The sequence below is a fragment of the Chlorocebus sabaeus genome, chromosome 12 (assembly GCF_047675955.1).
Source record: "Chlorocebus sabaeus isolate Y175 chromosome 12, mChlSab1.0.hap1, whole genome shotgun sequence".
NCBI lineage: Eukaryota > Metazoa > Chordata > Mammalia > Primates > Cercopithecidae > Chlorocebus > Chlorocebus sabaeus.
In genome coordinates, this window is record NC_132915.1 from 48,497,924 (window position 1) to 48,516,832 (window position 18,909).

At 43.8% G+C, this 18,909-nt stretch overlaps 1 protein-coding gene across 3 annotated transcripts in view; it reads right to left on the reverse strand.

Annotated features, from left to right (window-relative positions):
* PLIN2 (perilipin 2) overlaps positions 1-18,909 on the reverse strand; it is a 115,685-nt gene that overhangs the window by 80,844 nt on the left and 15,932 nt on the right. For all 3 annotated transcript variants that reach the window (XM_073021649.1, XM_073021648.1, XM_073021647.1), the window contains exon 3: positions 8,180-8,350. The gene's annotated coding sequence lies outside the window, so the exon portion shown is untranslated. The remainder of the gene's footprint in view (positions 1-8,179; positions 8,351-18,909) is intronic.

The window sequence follows — 18,909 nt, forward strand, 5'->3', positions numbered from 1 at the left end:
TAACTCCTATTTACCCTTCACGGCTCAGCTCAATTAAGTATCACTTTCTCTTGTAGATCTTTACTACTACAAAACTGTAATCAGTACCTTTTTTCTTCTTTGTACATATATTTGCATACATTCCTGATTGTGCCCTTAGTGGAAATGATTAGAAGTGGACTTACCGTGACAGAAATTCTCTTAAAATAGTCATGAGTGACAACGTGTTTGTCAAGTCAAACAGTTCCTGACTTGCAAATAACAGCACAAACAAGCAGCCCCTTGTGCTTCACTATTCTTGCTCCTGGGCCCTTCTGCTGCTGATAGCTGCTTCCTTTTCATAAATGCCCCAGCTATTATTTCTGGAGGAGCTTTTTTTTTTCTTTTTTTTTTTTTTGAGATGGAGTCTCGCTCTGTTGCCCAGGCTGGAGTGCAGTGGCACGATCTTGGCTCACTGCAAGCTCCGCCTCCCACGTTCACGCCATTCTCCTGCCTCAGCCTCCCAAGTAGCTGGGACTACAGGCACCCACCGCCACGCCCGGCTAATTTTTTGTATTTTTGGTAGAGACGGGGTTTCACCGTGTTAGCCAGGATGGTCTCGATCTCCTGACCTGGTGATCCACCTGCCTCGGTCTCCCAAAGTGCTGGGATTACAGGCGTGAGCCACCATGCCCGGCCTCTGGAGGAGCTTTTAAAGGTCTGGTCCAGCTCCTCTTCTTGTGCGAGAATCTCCTCTGTCTCTGTTGCCCTGGAGCTGTCCACCTGCCTTACCCACATCCTACCACTCATGGCAGACAGGGGCTCCAGGCTACGGAATGTAAGATGAAAAGGAGAGGAGTTTTCGTTTGAGCCCAGGCGGAGGTTGCAGTGAGCTAAGATCGCGCCATTGCACTCCAGCCTGGGCGACAGATGAGACTCTGTCTCACAGATAAATAAATAAATAAATAAATAAACAAATAAATAAATAAATAAAAAGGAGAAGAGTAGTCAGATTTCAGGGACTAGACAAACATAGCTTCAAGGCTTAGAAAAAGTTTTTACATGACTTATGAATTTGCTAAGTATTGGTGGGGTAGCCTAGGAACCACAATCTCAACTCACCATTACATTTCAACTTCCTTCAGTCTCTTTGGGAAAAGGTATTTATTCATGTATTCCTAAAAGTGACCAATTTGTCTTAGTTTGCTTGGGACTTTTCTGGTTTTAGCATAGAAAGCAGTGAGCTGAGATCGTGCCACTGCACTCCAGCCTGGGTGACATAGCAAGACTCTACCTCAAAAGAACAAAACCAAAGTTCAAATTTCAAATCATCTCTTTGTGACTGTATGTGACTGTATGCTTTCAGAAAAATCCGGATCACCTCTTGAATGTTTTGCTGCTTAGAAATTTCTCCTGCCAGATGCCCTAAATCATCTCTCTCAAGTTCAAAGTTCAACAGATTTCTAGGGCAGGGGCAAAATGCCACCAGTCTTTTTGCTAAAGCATAGCAAGAGTGACCTTTGCTCCAGTTTCCAAAAAGTTCCTCATTTCCATCTGAGACCACCTTAGCCTGGACTTCATTGTCCATATCACTATGAGCATGTTGGTCAAAACCATTCAACAAGTTTCTAGTAAGCTCCAAACTTTCCCACATCTTCCTGTCTTCTTCTGAGCCCTCCAAGCTGTTCCAATCTCTGCTTATTACCCAGTTCCAAAGTCACTTCCACATTTTCAGGTTATCTTTATAGCAGTACCTCACTCTGTTAGTACCAATTCTCTGTTTTAGTTCATTCTCATACACTATAAAGAACTGCCTGAGACTAGGTAATTTATGAAGGAAAGAGGTTTAGTTGACTCACAGTTATGCATGGCTGGGGAGGCCTTATGAAACTTAAAATCATGGTGGAAAGAGAAGGGGAAGCAAGCACCTTCCTCACAAGATGGCAGGAGAGAGTGAGCGCAGGGAAAACTGCCACTTTTAAACCATCAGATCTCATGAGAACTCCCTCACTATTATGAGAACAGCATAGGGAAACCACCCCCATGATCCAATCACGGCCCACCAGGTCCCTCCCACAATACATGGGAATTACAATTCAAAATGAGATTTGGGTGGAGACACAAAGCCAAACCATATCAATCCCCAATCCTCTTCTCATCCTGTGCAATCTGCCCTGGACAATCTTAAGTTTCCGTAACTTCAACTCTCATCTGAATACTGAGGATTCCCAAATGTAGCCCAACTTTTTCTTCTGACCTTTGTTCTCTATTTCTACCCTCAGCTGGAACTTCTATACTAGAATATGCACTGGCATTGTAGACATAGCTAAAACCCCATCACTAACATCACACTTAATGGTGAAAGACTGAATGCTTTTCCTCTAACATCAGAAATCAGACAAGCAGGTCCACTTTGCCACTGCCATTCAACATTGCACTGGAGGTTCCAGTGAGGGCTATTACGCAAGAAAATAAATAAATACAAGGTCTCCAGATTGGAAAATAAGAAGTAACACAAGGCCGGGCGCGGTGGCTCAAGCCTGTAATCCCAGCACTTTGGGAGGCCGAGACGGGCGGATCACGAGGTCAGGAGATCGAAACCATCCTTGCTAACCTGGTGAAACCCCGTCTCTACTAAAAAAAAAATACAAAAAAACTAGCCGGGCGAGGTGGCGGGCGCCTGTAGTCCCAGCTACTCAGGAGGCTGAGGCAGGAGAATGGCGTGAACCCGGGAGGCGGAGCTTGCAGTGAGCTGAGATCCGGTCACTGCACTCCAGCCTGGGCGACAGAGCGAGACTCCGTCTCAAAAAAAAAAAAAAAAAAGAAGTAACACAATCTCTACTTGCACGGTGTATGATCTTGTATACAAAAAATTTTCAGGAGGCTGAGGCAGGACAATTGCTTGAACCCAGGAGGCAGAAGTTGCAGTGAGCTGAGATCATGCCACTGCACTCCAGCCTGGGCGACAGACCGAGACTCCATCTCAAAAAAAAAAAAAAAAAAAAAAAAAGAAAGAAAGAAAGAACATTTTAAGGAATTTACTAAAAAAAACTATTAGAATTTAAAAATGACTTCACCAAGGTTGCAGGGTACATCAACTTTACCAAAAAAAAAAAAAAAAAAAAAAAAAAATCAGTTCTTTACACCAGTAGGGAACAATCCCAAAATGAAATTAAGAAAGCAATTTCATTTATGACAGCATTAAAAAAAAATACAGGCCAGACATGGTGGCTCTCACTTGTAATCCTGACACTTTGGAGGCTGAGTTGGGAGGATCACTTGAGGCCAATCTGGAGCCAATCTGGAGTTCGAGACCAATCTAGTTAATACAGTGAGAGCCCCAACTCCACAAAAATTATTTTTAAACATTTGCTGGGTGGGCTGGGAGGGGTGGCTCACGTCTGTAATCCCAGCACTTTGGGAGGCCGAGTAGGGCAGATCACCTGAGGTCAAGAGTTTGAGACCAGCCTGGCCAATGTGGCAAAACACCGTCTCTACTAAAAATACAAAAATTAGCTAGGCATGGTGGCAGGTGCCTGTAATCCCAGCTACTTTGGAGGCTGAGGCAGGAGAAACACTTGAACCCAGGAGGCAGAGATTGCAGTGAGCCAAGATCATGCCATTGCACTCCAGCTTAGGCAACAGAGTGAGATTCCGTCTCAAAAAAAAAAAAAAAAAATTGCTGGGTGAGGCCCGGTGCAGTGGTTCACACCTGTAATCCCAGCACTTTGGGAGGCTGAGGCAGGTGGATCACCTGAGATCAGGAGTTCAAGACCAGCCTGGCCAACATGGTGAAAACCCATCTCTACTAAAAATACAAAAATTAGCCAGGCATGGTGGCAGGCGCCTGTAATCCCAGCTACTCAGGAGGCTGAGGCAGGAGAATCACTTGAACCCGGGAGGTGGAGGTTTCAGTGAGCCAAAATCGAGCCACTGTATTCCAGCCTGGACAACGAGCCAGACTCCATCTCAAAAAAAAAAAAAATTTTGCTGGGTGTCGTGGCATGCAGCTGTGTAGTTTAGCTACTCGGGAAGCTGAGGTGGGAAGAGGGTTTGAGTCCGGGAAGTTGAGGCTGCAGTGAACTATAATTGCACCATTGAAGTCCAGGTTGGGTGACAGAGTGAGACCCTATCTCAAAAAAATAAATTAAAAACAAAAATACAGTTGCCCATGGTGGCTCATGCCTATAATCCCAGCACTTTGGAAGGCTGAGGTGGGCATATCACCTGAGGTCAGGAGTTTGAGACCAGTCTGGCCAACATGGTGAAACCTCTTCTCTAGTAAAAATATAAAAATTAGCAGGGTGTGGTAGCATGCGCCTGTAGTCCCAGCTACTTGGGAGGCTGAGGCAGGAGAATTGCTTGAACCCCGGGAGTGGAGGTCGCAGTGAGCTGAGATCACACCACTGCACTCCAACCTGGGTGAAAGCAAGACTCTGTCTCAAATCAATCAATCAATCAATCAATCAATCAATCAAGTACATAGAAATACATTTAACAAAAGAATTGTATAACGTGTACTCTGAAAACTACAAACGTTGCTGAAATAAATTTTAAAAGATCTAAATCAATGGAAAGACATCCTATGTTCATGGATTGTAAGACTTAATATTGATAAGATGGCAGTACTCCCCAAACTGATCTACACATTTAACACCACTCCTCTCGAAACCCCAGCTGTCTTCTTCGCAGAAATCAACAAGCTGATTCTGAAAAGAGTTTGGAAATTCAAAGGACTGAGAATAGCCAATACAATCAGGAAGAGGAAGAATAAAATTGAAGGACACATACATTCTGACTTCTTCGCCAGGGTCTCGCTCTGTCCCTCAGGCTGGAAGGCAATGGTGCAATCACAGTTTACTGCAGCCTCAGTCTACTGGGCTCAAGTGATCCTCCCACCTCTGCCTCCTAAGTAGTTGGGATCACAGACTGTTGCCACAATGTCTGGCTTTTCTTTTCTTTTCTTTTCTTTTTTTTTTTTTTTTTTTTTGAGACAGGGTCTTGTTCTGTCACCCAGACTGGAGTGCAGTGATGAGATCAGTGCTCATCGAAGCCTTGACATCCCAGGCTCAGGCCATCCTCCTACCTCGCCTCCCAAGTAACTGGGACTACAGGTACACACCACTATACCCAACTAATTTTTTTTTGTTGTTTGTTTTTTTGAGACAGTTTCACTCTTTGGCCCAGGCTGAAGTGAAGTGGTATAATCTCAGCTCACTGTAACCTCTGCTCCCTGGGTTCAAGTGATTCTCCTACCTCAGCCTCCTGAGTAGCTGGGATTACAGGTGCTCACAACCATGCCCAGCTAATTTTTGTATTTTTAGTAGAGACAGGGTTTTGCCATATTGGCCAGGCTGGTCTCGAACTCCTGACCTCAGATAATCCACCTGCCTCGGCCTCCCAAAGTGCTAGGATTATAGGTGTAAGTCACCATACCAGGCCCCAACTAATTTTTTAAAATTTTATATATATGTGGTCTTGCTATTTGAGATCAGGACTGATCTCAAATTCCTGGGCTCAAGCTATCCTCCCACCTAGGCAGGCTTACCAAAGTGCTGGGATTACAGGGATGAGCCACCATGCCCAGCCTACATTCTGATTTCTGTGTAAAGAAAAATAGCTTAGAGCAGTCTGGGATGTTGAGATGCAAAATTTATTGAGGCCAGAGAGACATGAGTATGTCAAGCTCCCCTGCCCACCCACAGACATGTCCAGGGGACAACTGTTTAAAGGGATTTGGGGCCAGGCACGGTGCTATAATCTCAACACTTTGAGAAGCAGAGGCAGGAGGACTGGTTGAGCCCAGGAGTTCCAGACCAGCCTGGGCAACATAGAGAGAACCCATCTCTACAAAAAATTTAAAAAACAATTAACTAGGTGTGGTGGTGCACACCCAGATACTTACAGGACTGAGGTGGGAGGATTGCTTGAGCCTGGGAGGTGGAGGCTGCAGTGATTTGTGCTTGCACCAGTATGGTCCAGCCTAAGCAACAGTGAGACCCTATCTTAAACAAAACCAAAAGCTAAAACAAGCCAGGTGTGGTGTCTCATGCCTGTAATCTCAGCACTTTGGGAGGCCAAGGCGGGTGGATCCCCTGAGTTCTGGAGTTCAAGACCAGCCTAGGTAACATGGTAAAACCCTGTCTCTACAAAATAAAATAAAACAACATAAAATTAAAAAGAAAAGTCAATGTATAGCCAATTAATAGTTAATGTTATTTTATGGTAAATTCTTGGTAAACAACTTAGGAACTATCTCTTCTTTTTTTCTTTAAAAATTCACTTGTAACTGCTGCTGATCAGAGCATATATTCAGGGCAACTTAATCAAAGGTTCCAGGTTGCAGTCCTCAAATTTGACCCAAATAAACTACCTTTTCAACAAATAATGCTGAAACAAATGGATGTCAGGTGGAAAAAAAAAATGAAGTTGGGACCCTAGCTTACTTCATATACAAAAATTAACTCCAGGCTAGGCACAGTGGCTTTGTCCTGTAATCCTAGCACTTTCAGAGGCTGAGGTGGGAGGACCGCTTGAGCCCAGGACAATATAGTGAGACTTCGTCCCTACTAAAAATTAAAAAAAATTACCTGGGCATGATGGTGTGTGTCTGTAGTTTCAGCTACTCAGGAGGCTAAGATGAAAGGATCACTTGAGTCCAGCAAGCTGATCGTGCCACTGGACTCCAGCCTGGGCAACAGAGCAAGACCCTTTCACACCCACACATACAAAAAAAGACATGTCTTTTAAAGAAATTTAAAAATTAGCCATGTGTGGTGGCAAGCATTTGTAGTCCTAGCTATTCAGAAGGCTGAGACAGGAGGATTGCTTGAGCCTAAGAGTTTTGGAAGTTGCAGTGAGCCAACTGCCATGATTGTGCTATTGCACTGAAGCCTGGGCAATTGAGCAAGACCCTATCTTTAAAAAACCCTCAAAATTGGCCGGGTGCGGTGGCTCATACCTGTAATCCCAGCACTTTGGGAGGCCAAGGTGGGCGGATCACAAGGTCAGGAGATCGAGACAATCCTGGCTGACGCAGTGAAACCCTGTCTCTACTAAAAATACAAAAAATTAGCTGGGCATGGTGGTGGGCGCCTGTAGTCCCAGCTACTCAGGAGGCTGAGGCAGGAGAATGGCATGAACCTGGGAGGCAGAGCTGGCAGTGAGCCAAGATCACACTACTGCACTCCAGCCTGGGCGACAGAGCAAGACTCCAAACCAATGGCCTCCTATAAATTTTATTCTACACATTGAACATCACTGAAATATAAAACTTTTTGCTTCCAAGGACATCATCAAGAAAATGAAAAGCCAAATCACAGAATGGGAGAAAATATATGCAAATCATATATCTAACAAGGATGTTCTTTTTATAGTCTAGATATATAAATGGTGAGGATATGGAAAAATTGGAACTCTTGTACATTGCTAGAAGAAATGTAGGACGCTACAGCCTCTATGGAAAACTATTTGGTGGTTCCTTCAAAAGTTAAACACAGAATTAACATACGACCCAGAAATTCTACTCCTAGGTATATATCCAAAAGAATTAAAAACAAGTACTCAAATTCTTTTTTCGAGACAGAGTCTTGCTCTGTTGCCTAGGCTGGAGTGCAATGGTGTGATCTCGGCTAACTGCAAGCCTCCCAAGTAGCTAGGATTACAGGCACCTGCCACCTTGCCCAGCTAGTTTTCATATTTTTAGTAGAGATGGGGTTTCACCACGTTGGCCAGGCTGGTCTCCAACTCCTGAGCTCAAGTGATCGTCCGCCTCGGCCTCCCAAAGTGCTGCTATTACAGGCTTGAGCCACCCTGCCTGGCCAAATTCTTATACACCATTGATCACAGCAGTATCATTTATAATGGCCAAAAAGTGGAAAAAACTCAAATTTCCATCAACTAATGAATGAATAAACAAAACGTGGTATAGCCATACAATGGGTTATTATCCAGGCATAAAAAAGAATGAGTACTGATACATGCTACAACATGGATGAAACTCGAAAACATTATGCTATGTGAAACAAGCCAGACACAAAAGGCCACATACTGTATGATTTCATTTAAATAAAATATCCAGTATAGGCAATCTATAGATATAAGAAGTAGCCTAGTGATTGCCAGGAGCTGAGAAGAGGGCAACGGGAGTGACAGGGTTTCTTTTCTTTTTCTTTCTTTTTTTTTTTTTTTGCAAGTCTGATCTTACTTATTTGTTACTCACTTAGAAGCAGAAGCTCGCAGAGAGGAAAGTCTGCGTCTCTTCGCAAATTGTTCCTGGCACTTCTCCTTAGCCTCCTTAATTTCTCTTGGCCAGGAGTTTAGCATATTCTGCAGCCTCTTCTTTATTTTTCTTAGTAAGCTGCTTCTTCAGAGCAATACACTGCCATCTGTGCTGCAAGACACGTGGAGTAACAACACACTGAATCTTGGGTGTTTTGTTTCTAGGTGCTAGGTTTCTTACCTTCTTTGTTTAAGCGCTTTCTTACAATATACTGGCGGACATCATCTTCTTTAGACAGACTGAAAAGTTTGGCCAGGCGCAGTGGCTCACACCTGTAATCCTAGCACTTTTGAAGGCAGAGGTGGGTGAATCATAAGGTCAGGAGTTCGAGACCAGCCTGGCCAACATAGTGAAACACCATCTCTACTAAAACTACAAAAAATTAGCTGAGCGTGGTGGTGGGCACCTGTAATCCCAGCTACTTGGGAAGCTGAGGCAGCAGAATCGCTTGAACCCTGGAGGCGGAGGTTGCAGTGAGCCGAGATCACACCATTGCACGCCAGCCTGGGTGACAGACTGAGACTCCATCTCAAAAAAAAAAAAAAAGAAAAAAAGAAAAAGTTTGCGAATTCTGCTAGCTCTTTTGGGCCCCAGGCGATGAGGCACCATAGTATCAGTCAGTCCGTCAGTCCAGGAATATCCTTCTCTCCTTTTTTTTTTCACAATAACCAAGTTGAGAATGCTCAGATTGGCATCCACAATACAACCACAAACTGATTTTCTCTTTCTTTGTCCCACTCTCCTTGGTCTGTAACAGGAATGCCCCTTACTCAGTAGCAGGCAGACACGGCCATGGGTTAAGACACCCTGCTTCATGGGGAAATTTGTCGTTCCCACCACTGGTTCAGACCACATAACCCTTCCATTCTTCACCCAGAGCATCAGCAGCAACTTCTGTGGCCATATGCTTCTCACAAAAAGTACGAAGTTTGCGTTCATCATCCACTCCAATGAGTTTCTGGCAGCCAGTGGCTGGGAAGATAATCAGTTTAATCTTGAAGCATCTTTTCTTTCTTTCTTTCTTTCTTTTTCTTTTTTTTTTTTTTGGAGATGCAGTCTCGCTCTGTCACCCAGACTGGAGTGCAGCGGCGTGATCTTGGCTCACTGCAACCTCTGCCTCCCGGGTTCAAGCGATTCTCCTACACCAGCCTCCCGAGTAGCTGGGACTACAGATGCGCTCCACCATGTCCGGCCAATTTTTGTATTTTTAGTAGAGACGGGATTTCACTGTGTTAGCCAGTATGGTCTCAATCTCCTGACCTCATGATCCGCCCGCCTCGGCCTCCCAAAGTGCTGGGATTACAGGCGTGAGCCACCATGCCCAGCCAATAGGGTTTCTTTTTGGAATGATGACAATGCTCTGGATTTAGATAGCGGAGATAGTTGCACTAGTCTGTGAATAGGCTAAAAGACATTGAATTGTACAGCTTAAATTGGAGAATTATGTGTTAAGTAAATTGTATCTCAACAAGGGTTTTTAATTTACCAAGGTTTGGGTGAAAATCAATGTGTATAACTTTCAATGTAAGAGTTGGAAAAGTATCATAAAAATGCTAACAGTGACTAGATGAGATGATGCATGTTCTATCTTTCTAAATGTAAGACATAACTTTTATAGCATGAGTTCCTGCCTAAGATAAAATGGGTATTTAAATATTGTATTTAAATGTTCTAAGTGTCAGACTTCCTTTCTTTAGCTTTTCCACAGATACAGAATTTTAGCTCTGGCTCAAACTTGCATGAAAAATGAGAATAGAAAAATGTGACTCTCTTAAACTGTAGATATTTAATAAAGACTAATTTGCAGGCATCATGATGAAATAAAATGGTTAATTCTTTTAATATATAAAGCTCATTGTTCAAATAAAATCCAAGTTCTAAAATCTTAGATTTTATGAAATGGATGTGAAATGGATGAAAGTGTTATGAATGGTGCTGCTTTGCTTGAGGTACGCATTTATCTCCACTCCTCCAAACACAAACATATCAGGGCAGGCAGGTCTAAGCAGCTCCTTGGAGCACAGTTTAAAAGGTCTGAGGGACTCTAGCAGCCCAGTCGGCCCTGAATTGTGTAGTGTTTGGTAAGGTACAGAAACTCCAGGGGTTCCTGACAGAAAACTCCTGTTTCCTATTTGTCAGATGAAGGGGGGCTAACCTACAACTCCTTGAAAGCCCTTTCCTAAGGTGGAAGTATACAATTCTATGACCCTGAAAAAGCTAAAATAAAAGCTAGTAGCCACTGGCTTCCAAAATGTTTACCAATCACCCCAGAGCTTAAGGAACAAAGATCAAAACAAGCCTTGGGCTATAATCACCTTACCCAAACCTACAAAATAAACAGTAGACTAAAAATAGAGAGGGGTAAGGCTTATTTCAAAGTGAAATGATCTGAACAAAGGGCAGCTGGTTTTCAGTGATCTTTCTTATCTCTTAGATAAATTTGTTAATGGGCCATAAATACACAAAGGGTCTGGTTGCCAAGTGTCCCTGCAAAAGGGAGGAGAGGCCGTATATCACTTCCTGGGGGATGGGAGGGAGTAGCATCTCAAGGAGAAGTAGCACAAAAGGCCTCTCCTGAGATAGGAAACAGGCCCTGGGTCAGGCAGCTGTGGGTCTGGCAAACACTCTCAGACCTCAGAACAAGAAACCCGTTGAAGGCGGGGCACGGTGGCTCCCGCCTGTAATCCCAGCATTTTGGGAGCCATGGCGAGAGGACTGCGTGAAGCCAGGAGCTCGAGACCAGCCTAGGTAACAAGGGAGACCTACTCCCCTGCATCTGTCTGTCCAAACAATTTAAAAATTAGCCAGGCATGGCTGGGCATGGTGGCTCAGGCCTGTAATCCCAGCACTTTGGGAGGCCGAGGCGGGTAGGATCACCTGAGGTCAGGAGTTCGAGACCAGCCTGGCCAACATGGTGAAACCCCATCTCTACTAAAAATACAAAAAATTAGCCAGGTGTGTGCCTTTAATCCCAGCTACTTGGGAGGCTGAGGCAGGGAGAATCGCTTGAACCCAGGAGGTGGAGGTTGTGGTGAGCCGAGATGGCACCACTGTACTCCAGCCTGGGCAAAAAGAGCGAAGCTCCTTCTCGAAAACAAAACAAAACAAAAATTAGCTAGGCATAGTGGCATGCACCTCTAGTCCCACCTCCTCGGGAGACTGAGGTGGGAGGATGGTTTGATCCTGGGAAGTTGAGACTGCAGTGAGCCGTGATCACGCCACTGCATTCCAGCCTGACTACAGAACAAGACTCTGTCTCAAAAACAACAAACAAAATACGTACGTGTGTGTGTGTGTGTGTGTGTGTGTGTGTGTAAAACCTGTTAAAGAGCTGGGGGGTGGGGGGTGGAACAGAGATGATGCTGGCCAAGGTGGGGAGAAGCTATATACTATATGAAGGACAGGACAGCCCTCACACAGAAACACCTGAAGGAGCTGCAGCTGATTTCTCCTGATGACACAGTCTAACTCCTTACACTCAAAATGGGGTCAGTAGACCATCAGCATAGGCAGCATCTGTGAGTTTATTAGAAATGCAAAATCTGGCCAGGCTTGGTGGCTAATGCCTGTAATCGCAGCACTTGGGAGGCCAAAGTGGGTGGATCACCTGATATTAGAAGTTCGAGACCAGCCTGGTCAACATGGCAAAATACAAAAAACATTAGCTGAGCGTGGTGGCGTGCACCTGTAATCCCAGCTACTCAGGAGGCTGAGGCAGGAGAATTGAGGCTTGAACCCAGGAGACGGAGGTTGCAGTGAGCCAAGATCATGCCACTGCACTCCAGTCTCGGTGACAGAGTGAGGCTCCTTCTCAAAAAAAGAAAGAAAAAAAGAAACGCAAAAGCTCAGATCCAACCCACACCTACTGATCACAGTCTGCATTTTAACAAGATTCCTGGTGATTGCCTGTGCATTAAAGCTTGGGTGTAGCTGGAAAAGTACCTTCACAAAGACATCAACCATGCTGGTTTTACCTAGTGATTAGGGAAAACCCTGAGCACCCAATCCATTGTATCTATGAGTTCCAGTATTTTTTCTTTTTTTAAACAGGGTCTCCCTCTGTTGCTCAGACAACAGTGCAGTACAGTGGTGCAATCTCCACTTACTGCAATCTCCATCTCCAGGGCTCAAGCAATCCTTCCACTTCAGTCTCCAGAGTAGCTGGCACCACACGTGCCATGCCACCATGCCTGCCTAATTTCCATATTTTTTTGGTAGAGATGGAGTCTCACCATGTTGTTCAGGCTGGTCTCAAAATCCTGGCTTCAAGAGATTCTCCTTCATGGCCTCCCAAAGTGCTGGAATTACATGCCTGTGCCACTGCACCTAGCTGTTAATTATATCTTTTAAATTTTTATTAATACTATTTATTTTTTAGTAGATACAGGGTTTTACCATGTTGCCCAGGCTGGTCTTGAAGGCTGGTCTTAAACTCCCAAACTCAAGTGATCGGCCCACCTTGGCCTCCCAAAGTGCTGAGATTACAGGAGTGAGCCACTGTGCCCCGCCTCCTTGTATCTTTTTTTTTTTTTTTTTTCCTGAGACAGAGTCTGGCTCTGCACCCAGGCTGGAGTGCAGTGGGGTGATCTTGGCTCACTGCAACCTCCGCCTCCTAGGCTCAATTGATCCTCCCACCTCAGCCTCCTGAGTAGCTGGGACTACAGGTGCAGGCCACCATCCCTGGCTAATTTTTGTATTTTTAGTAGAGATGGGGTTTTGCCATGTTGCCTAGGCTGGTATTGAATTCCTGAGCTCAAGCCATCCACCCTCCTGGGCTTCCCAAATAGCTGGGATTATAGAAGTGAGCCACTGGGCCCAGCTCTGGCCCTATCTATATCTTAAAAAAAAAAAAAAAAAAAAAGTCCAGGCATGGTTGCTCATATCTGTAATCCCAACACTTTGGGAGGTGAGGTAAAAGGATCACTTCAGGCCCTGAGTTCAAGACCAGCCCAGAAGCTGGGCGTGGTGGCTCATGCCTGTAATCCCAGTACTTTGGGAGGCCAAGGCAGGTGGATCACGAGGTCAGGCGATCGAGGCCATCCTGGCCAACATGGTAAAACCTCGTCTCTACTAAAATACCAAAAAAAAAAAAAATCAGCCTGGCGTGGTGGCATGTGCCTTTAATCCCAGCTACTTGGGAGGCTGAGGCAGGGGAATCACTTGAACCCAGGAGGTGGAGATTGCAGTGAGCTGGGATCATGCCACTTGCACTCCAGCCTGGTGACAGAGCAAGATTCCATCTCAAAAAAAAAAAACAAAACAATAATAATAAAAAAAGACCACCCCAGAAAACAAAGTGAGGTCCTGTTTCTACAAAAAACATCTTTAAAAAAATTAGCTGATTATGGTGGCACAGGCCTGTAGTACCAGCTACTTGGGAGGCTGAGGTAAGAGGATTGCTTGAGCGAGGAGTTGGAGGCTGCAGTGAGCTATGATTGCACCACTGTACTTTAGCCTAGGCAACAGAGTGAGACCCTTCTGGAAAAAAAGAAAAACAACTGCACATTATTGGCATGGTGGTATGCTAGGAACACACTAGACTGTAAACTCCATGAGGGCAGGAACCATGCCTGCTTTGTTCAACACAACATCCCCAGCACTAACATATGGCTCAGGAAATGTCTGAAATGAAACATCTGAATATTTGAATGAAAAACAAGTTGAAGTGAATGAAAGGCAAGTTGATTCTCCATGAACATATCATTTTCAGGTATGTTCTTCATGTACATACCTGAAAATGGAATAGACATTAGCTGCACTTAGATGAAACTACTCTAATCCCTGGATTTTCATGAAATCAAGGATGAATTTACCTGACATTGAAAAGGACCATGAATCTTGTGTGAGTTGATGTCATATAATGTTTATCATCATAACTTAATCATTTTAAATTGAATTTTAATAGTTTATTTTTATTTATTTATTTATTTATTTTGAGATGGAGTCTCGCTCAGTTGCCCAGGCTGGAGTACAGTGGCGCGATCTCGGCTCACTGCAAGCTCCACCTCACGGGTTCACGCCATTCTCCTGCCTCAGCCTCCCAAGTAGCTGGGACTACAGGCGCCCGCTGCCACGCCCGACTAATGTTTTGCATTTTTAGTAGAGATGGGGTTTCACCGTGTTAGCCAGAATGGTCTCGATCTCCTGACTTCGTGATCCACCCGCCTCGGCCTCCCAAAGTGCTGGGATTACAGGCGTGAGCCATCGCGCCCTTCCAATAGTTTATTTTTTAATTTTTATTTTTTTTGAGAAGTTTCAGAAAAGAAGTTTCACTCTGTCACCCAGGCTGGAGTGCAATGGGGCAATCTCGGCTCACTCTAACCTCTGCCTCCCAGGTTCAAGTGATTCTTCTGCCTTAACCTCCCAAGTAGCTGGGATTACAGGCATGCACCAAAAAATCCGGCTAATTTTTGTATTTCAGTAGAGACATGGTTTCACCATGTTGGCCAGGCATGGTTTTTTTTTTTTAGAGACAGATTCTCACTATGCTGCCCAGGCTGGCCTTGAACTCCTGGGCTCAAGCAATCCTCCTGCCTTAGTCTTGCAAAGTGCTAGGATTACAGGCATTAGCCACTGTGCCCAGCCTAGTTCAATAGTTTAAACCTTACCAAAATATGAGGAAAACTTGAGCCTAATATTGGTCTGTCTTATCTGTTCTAGTTTCTGGAATACTTTTTATTTTTATTTATTTATTTCTTTTTGAGACGGAGTCTCGCTCTGTCGCCCAGGCTGGAATGCAGTGGCCAGATCTCAGCTCACTGCAAGCTCTGCCTCCCAGGTTTATGCCATTCTCCTGCCTCAGCCTCCCGAGTAGCTGGGAGTATAGCAGCCCATCACCTCGCCCGGCTAGTTTTTCGTATTTTTGAGTAGAGACAGGGTTTCACCGTGTTAGCCAGGGTGATCTTGATCTCCTGACCTCGTGACCTGCCCGCCTTGGCCTCCCAAAGTGCTGGGATTACAGGCTTGAGCCACTGCGCCCGGCCAATACTTTTTATTTTTACAGAAAGGGTCTTGCTCTGTCACCTAGGCTGGAGCGCAGTGGCATGATCATCGCTCACTGTGGCCTCAAACTCCTGGGCTCAAGCAACACTCTTGCCTCAACCTCCAAAGAGCTGGGATTACAAGTGTGAGCCACTGCACCTGGCATAGTTTCTGAAACACTTTTAGAAATGCTACTTATAGCAGCATTAGCTATAAAAAAGGCCCTGTATGTGAGTCCTGCCATGGGAGGCTTGGACAAATACTGGGGAAATAGGAAGTTTATCTTTGGCCCTTTCAGGATTAAAAAAAAGAACAATTTTAGTGTAATATTGATACATACAAAAGAATGTGTTATTAAACAGAATACACACTCTGCTTAAGAACAAGACATTATCGATATGAGGATTTACTTCCTTTTGGGATCTTATGCCTATTTCTGAAAAGGTCTGGGTTCTAGCTATCTAGTGTTAACATAAAAGGTTTGAGAAATATACATTCAATAAGCTGCTATCTGATAATGGCTTTAGATTTTTCTCATTTTGAGGGTATAATTTTTTTAAATTTTTATTTTGTAGAGACAGAGTTGTGCTATGTTGCCCAGGCTTGTATCAAACTCCTGGCCTTAAGCAATCAGCCTCCCAAAGTGTTGGGATTACAGGTGTGAGCCACCACACCTGGCCTCATAAAAACTGCTATAGCATTTTTTTTCTGATAATAGAAGTATATATCTTCCCTGTAGAAAAATTTTAAAATAGGGAAAAGTATGAAGAATATAAAAATAACCATTAGTAATCCCACTATCTCCAGAAAATTGTTGTTAATCTTTTAAAACACACACACACACACACACACACGAATACATTTTAATAGCTAGCTTGAGTTCCTTTCAAGACAAAAAGACATGAATACTTCTTGTGGAATTTCAGGCACTGTTGCAAACTGGTGGGAAATCTATCTGGGGTTAAAATCTTCTCCAATTGTAGCGAAGTATTTGCATTTCCAGAAAGACAGCATTATATTGCTACTCCCAAATAGTCAGAGATTAAGTAACTCAAACAGTTCTGGGCCCAGGATATCAGTGCTAATAATTTGACATTAGGTGGGTGCGGTGGCTCATGCCTGCAATCCCAGCACTTTGGGAGGCTGAGGTGGGTGGATCACCTGAGGTCAGGAGTTTGAGACCAGCCTGGCCAACATGGTGAAACCCTGTCTCTACTAAAAATACAAAAAATTAGCCGGAGGTGGTGGCGCGTGCTTGTAATATCAGCTACTTGGGAGGCTGAGGTAGAAGAATTGCTTGAACCTGGGAGGTGGAGGTTGCAGTGAGCTGTGATCACACCATTGCACTCTAGCCGGGGCAACAAGAATGAAACTCTGTCTCAAAAAAAAAAAAAAAAAAAAAAAAAATTGACATTATAATTCAAACAAGTTGGCATTAAATTCATACACTCACAATAAGGTTTTATAAGAGCATTTAGGCAACTTCATGTTAAGTAAGCATATGCCTGGTGTCTCATGCATTCATATGTTCGCAGACGAACATGTAACTGGACTAATGGGTGGTGACACAATCAGGAAAGGTGAACAGTGAGACACCAGAGCAGAACTAGGATACAGGAAAATCTTAGTGTCCCCTACTAAACTAGTGGTGAACCAGACAAAACTGGGCAGGCAATTGTCTGTATCTGAGGAGCAAATGAGGAGATGAGCATTCAATGAAAGGCAGATTTCAAGTGTGCATCACAGGAATGTCTTTTCTTAGTTCAGCAATGACAACTAGCCGAGCAGGTTCTTCTTGCCTCGTTGGGGGAAAAGCCTGTACAAACATATAACTCTTGCATAATGTCTTTTGGATTAACAAATTTATGTTTTTGTGTGAGGACCCTTCACCTAAGAAGAGATCATATCAAAAGACTAAGAAGGATGCTTTTCTAGCTGAGGTAATATTTCCCCTGTAGTTTTAGTCTCTAGGGCTTAAGAAATAACATCTGTTTAAAAGGTTTATGGGTGGAGTTTGGGGGTGTCAAGTTCAGGAATTTGAATTAGATACAAGCCCAGGATGGAACAAAAATTTTAAAAAACATGCCAAAGATAGGATCCAAAATATGTAGAACCAAATAAACTAAAATCAGAATCCAAAGCTAAGTTCACAAATCACATTGTCAGGACGGAAAAGACAAATAGTAAGATTCAGAATACAAAGGAAGTACAGGAAGACTGGTTTCAAATAGTAAAGCTTCTGTATATTTTTCTAAAGAGGGTTAAAAATGTAGACAGTCATCGATGTGAGTTGGTCTGGCAAAGCTGGATGAGAGACGAAGTAACTTCATCCCTCATTTGGCCAAAGGTTCATATCTGGCAGCCAACCCTGATACCTGACTATATAGTATGTTATGGATTAAATCAGCCAGTATAGGTATTTAATAAACAACATTAAGCAAACAAATTAGTACACCTCACATTTTAAATTGCTATATTGAGAAGGCGTTCCTGATAATTAATTTTTAGTTATAATATTTGTAGGTAGAAATGATTGTGCACTCACTTGGAAGAAGTCATCACTTGTATCAAACAAGGAATTATGTGTATGCTACAAAAAACTATTGCCAAAAATATAACACTAATAGCCCAGCCTTGCAAAAGCCACTTACCCACTAATCATAGTTTTACTAGCTTGATGTTCCTATTATAGCTTTAATGTTCAAGTTCAGCATTCTGGTGATTATTTATTCCTTTCGGTTTCATGCTAAAAACTGTATTTGGCGTTGAGTAGGGCTATGTGTTGACTAGGGCTATGTGGTCCAGACAGGAGTAGGAATGGTTACACAAGAGGTAGATGAAGACAATTTTACCTTCCTCTTCTTTCTGATATGAAAATACATACCGGGTTATTGCTAAACATCATGTTTAGATGACACTTAGATCAGGTAAGATTTTACTGGAAACACACAGGCTAAAAACACGTTTTCCGGTCGGGTGTGGTGGCTCATGCCTGTAATCTCAGCACTTTGGGAGGCCGAGGTGGGTGGATCACTTGAGGTCAGGAGTTTGAGAACAGCCTGGCTAACATGGTGAAACCTGTCTCTACTAAAAATACAAAAATTAGCTGGGTGTGATGGCGCACACCTGTAATCCCAGTTGCTTAGGAGGCTGAGGCAGGAGAATTGCTCAAACCCGGAAGGTGGAGGTTGCAGTGGGCCGAGATCATGCCACTGCACCCCAGCCTGGGTTACAGAGCAAGAATTGGTCTCAAAAACGTTTTCCATATTTCAAAATATATCATATCTTAGTTATCTGCACAAACTGAATAGGAAGGCTTTTTTGAGACAGGGTCTTGGTCGCTTGCCCAGGTTGGAGCGCAGTGGTGCGATTACAGCTCACTGAAGCCTCAACCTCCCAGGCTTAAGCAATCCTCCTACCTCAGCATCCTGAGTAGCTAGGAGCATAGGCACATGCCACCATGCCTGGCTAATTTTTTTTTTTTTTTTTGGTAGAGATGGGATCTTCTGATGCTGCCAAGGCTGGTCTTGAGCTCCTGAGCTCAAATAATCCTCTTGCCTCAGCCTCTCAAGGTGCTGGGATTACAAGCTTGAGCCACTGCACCTGACTTCTTTCTAATTGACTCTGAATATAATTCTTTTTTCCTTTTTTTTTTTTTTTGAGACAGAGTCTTGGTCTGTCGCCCAGGC